This window comes from Suncus etruscus, chromosome 7 (assembly GCF_024139225.1).
Source record: "Suncus etruscus isolate mSunEtr1 chromosome 7, mSunEtr1.pri.cur, whole genome shotgun sequence".
Lineage (NCBI taxonomy): Eukaryota > Metazoa > Chordata > Mammalia > Eulipotyphla > Soricidae > Suncus > Suncus etruscus.
This window is the reverse complement of record NC_064854.1, coordinates 105,360,670-105,364,767: the sequence shown is the minus strand read 5'-3', so window position 1 is coordinate 105,364,767 and position 4,098 is coordinate 105,360,670. Positions and strand designations below refer to the sequence as shown.

Sequence of the window (4,098 nt, the reverse complement as noted above, 5' to 3'; positions counted from 1 at the left end):
ACTTCCTCTTGAAATCATAAAGGGATCCTAAGACTCCAGTAATCTTATGAGTATGTAGAAGAAGTTTGTGATAAGGACTAAAGGTAAAAATCAAATAAATATTTTATGTATATTTGCTCACATAGTTGTTCATTTCTAATGTGAAAGGTACAAGAGGGCCAGTTAAGTGCTGACAAATATGAGTAAAGATATAAAAGCATTTTACTTAAATCACTATGAATGTGTAAAAGATGTGCTAAGAGAAATGTTGGAAGGAGAAAAACATTTGATCTCATTTTTTTAATGACTGAAATCCACTACAAACATGTTTGTAGTCAGTGTTTAAATAAAGATATCATGGGGCCGGCGAGGTGGCGCTAGAGGTAAGGTGTCTGCCTTGCAAGCGCTAGCCAAGGATCAGGACCACGGTTCGATCCCCCGGTGTCCCATATGGTCCCCCCAAGCCAGGGGCAATTTCTGAGCGCTTAGCCAGGAATAACCCCTGAGCACCAAACATGTGTGACCCCAAAATAAAAAAAACACACATTAAAAAAATAATAAAGATATCATTAAAGAATAAAATTAAAAATATGCTGTAAAGAAAGAAAATCAAAATAATAAACAAATGCAAATAAAACAAATCCTTGAACTTTGATCATAGAACTGAGGTGAGGAATTCTTAGGTTGTAATTTAAGAATGGGGGGATTCCAATGGACTCTGAAAGATAAGTACTGATAATTTGATTATAGGTATAAGATGGCAACAGATTTTTCAAGGATATGTTTTTGCTATGATAATAAAAATTATATTTAGGCTTATCCAGCTGGACTGCCAGATGATCCCAATTTTGTTGGCAACATCAAAGGCATCATAATCAGGGCCAGCTGAACATGTTTCTTCTCTCCATCAGGTGTAATCAGGGTGTTGACCTTGCAACATCAATGTCATTCAACTTCTTCATAGCTGGATTAATCTGGAGTTTCTGGACCTTGACATTCACAATGAACATGAAATGTGTTTTTATCTCTGTCTTCTTCATGGCTCATTCAGGGTCAAAGGGAACTTGGTAATGGAACAATGAAGGGTCAAGCTTGTATCTCCTGGGGCACTTTTTTGAGAATATTTGAGATGCTCTCTGATTTGCAGAGTTTTGATACTTTGGAAAGTGGGTGATATGTGGGTCTTATCTTTGAGACTGTGGACACTGTATAGCAGTGCTTTCTTGGCCTTCAAACCTTTGGCTTTGGTTTCTGTTTTGGAAGGAGTAGGGAATCCTTATTGGTCTTTGGAGACATCTTCATAAAAAGGGCTTGTTTAGAATATCTTAAATTGTGCCCATAAAACATAAATTATTATGTAAACCAATGTCATTTTAAAATATTAGAAATAAAATATGTGGGGCTGGAGAAATAGCATGGAGGTAGGGCATTTGCCTTGCATGCAGCAGGGTGGTGGTTTGAGTCCTGGCATCCCATGTGGTCCCCGAGCCTGCCAGGAGTGATTTCTGAGCATAGAGCCAGGAGTAACCCCTGAGTGCTGCCGGGTGTGACTCAAAAACCAAAAACCAAAAAAAAATAATAATAATAAAGGAAGAAATAAAATATAAAATATAAAGTTGTAAATACTACCATTAATAGCAGCCATTATGGTGGTCTTAAAGTTGATAAATGCATAGTCATTTTTTCTGGCTGGGGGTATTTGTGTAAATATAAACTTTATTTTATAAAGAATCATATAACCCAGAAAATATACTTCTTGTTGTATACCCTCAAGAAAACAAAAACATTCACACAAAAGTTTATATGCTCACCATATTCATCGCTTCACTTAGCACAATAGCAAAGCTATAGAATCCAAAAAGAGGCATCCAATATAATATGAGTTGACAATAAATATGTAATATGTAATGTGTAGACATACAAACATGGAATACTATGTAGCTACAAGTTTGATGAATTAACTCATTCAATTCACTACAACTTTGGTGAAACTGCAGAACTTTATGTTAAACAAAGTTATAAGGAGGACAAATACTGGATGACCTCACTTTTCTGTGAAAAAAGACTTCTTCCTGGAAGTGATGGGGGGCTATATGTGGTGTCAGGTAAGGAATAGGATTGTACATGTAAGTAATGTGTTATAAAAATTTACTATTTTTACAGAACCTGATTAAATATGTTTTAGATAAATGTGATCAGATAATATTTATTTCCAATTTTTGCAGACTACTTCCTTTTTTCACTTCCTCTTTCTTCCTTTTTTACATTTTTAAATTCTTTACTTTTCTCTTCTTTTCATCCCTTCTTTTGCCTTTTCTTTTCTTTTCTTCTCTTCCTGCATTTCTGTCAACCATTCTTTTGAAAATATAGCTGCATTTTTTCTACTAAAATCCATGGCATAAAGTTGAATAAGATCCTAGCCCTCCTCTCAAGGAAATGAAGACAGATTCATAAACATTTAAGTATAATTAATAATTCATTTTTAAGAAGGCAGCATGATACGATTACCATAATACTTTCTGTTGCTTCCTATGGTATTTCTTACCTACAGTAGTAGTCAGTAGATATTGACAACTATCTAAAAATCTCTGTCTTAAAAATAATTTCAAGTTGACTTATGTGACAGTTGGCTTAATTATATATAGTAAATAGCATATGATATATATCACATGGTGATATATGTAATATATAACACTTTTACTACATATGTATCATAAAAAAGATGAGAAAAATTTTGAAATTATTCAATACCATGCTCAAGATGACATTTTGTCTGTGAATAATTAAATGCTCTTCTCATGAAGTTAATTTTTCTCCTTCAGAAATATGCACCTATTTCTAGGTTAGATTTCTTTTGTTTATATTAGCTGAATATTTCTTCTGTTCTGGATTTCGGACATCTTAGTGTCACAATGCTGATGTCTCTAAGCTTTAAATCTTTAATCAGTCCAATTCCTGTACTTGGGGTTACATTACTAAGTTGGCGCCACTATTCTCAAGAATAGAGCTGCTGAAACAAAATTGTATCTGTTACTTCTCATCCCCTGTGTTCTACCTAAAACAAATAGCCAAGTCCCAGTAACTGAAAACCACAAACTTACTTTCTCCAAAATTATTTTTATCTCATTAAGGAAGCCCTCTGTATTATGGATTGGCAGTATGATTGTCACCTTTCTTTAGTTTACTTCAGGGGTCTCAAACTCAATTTACCTGGGGGCTGCAGGAGGCAAAGTCTAGGTGAGGCAGAGCCGCATAAGGGATTTCACAAAAAAGTCCTCAAGCGTCATTAACAGTTTTAATTATTTCTTCTGAACATGAATAGAACATTGAGTGAAGATCATGAACAGTTCTTCTGAACATGGCATCTATTGCCTATTTCTTGCTTCCAGAGACTTGACAGCGCTTCTTCTCACAAATCTGAACCACATTTGGCTTTAGAGAGGAAGCAGTTGAGACCCTCAGTATGGCTTGAAGATGATCATCATTAAGTCTAGACCTGTACTTTGACTTATTGAAGTTCAATGTAGAGAATAACTTTTCACACAAATATGTGCTCCCAAAAAGGCATATGGTGCGCTTGAACATTCGGGAAAGCTCAGGGAAGCTGGGGGCAATTCTCTCAAAAATTGCCCATGCATGTCTGCTTTTCCACTTATCTCCCTGAACTTTGAGATCAGAGTTGCACTGCAGGTCAATGAGCTCCATTTGAAGCACAGAAGGGGCATCTTGCACATCAAAGGAAAAGGGGTCCACACAAATTTGGAAAGTGGCTCTGTGCTTTTTGAAGTCTGCAAATCTGTGATCAAATTCCTTCTCTAACTTAAAAATAGCATCAACATATTTCTCACCACTGAATGGTATGCCTGCATCCACAAGTTCCTTGCATGCTGGGAAATGGCAAAGGTTTGTCTGAGAGAGCTGGGATTTCCATAACACAAGTTTTGTGGAGAATGCTCTCACGTTGTCATAGGCAGCACTGATAAGCTGCCCCGGGCCTTGTAACATCTTGTTTAATACATTCAGCTTATGTGTGATGTCAACAAGAAAAGCTAAGTCCATGAGCCATTTGTGATCACTCAATTCAGAAACAGCATTCCCATCCTTCTCCATGAAGGTTTT

At 36.0% G+C, this 4,098-nt stretch overlaps 1 pseudogene; it reads right to left on the bottom strand.

Annotated features, from left to right (window-relative positions):
* Positions 1-751: 751 nt before the first annotated feature.
* On the bottom strand, positions 752-1,275 carry LOC126014380 (60S ribosomal protein L23a-like; annotated as a pseudogene).
* Positions 1,276-4,098: the final 2,823 nt, after the last annotated feature.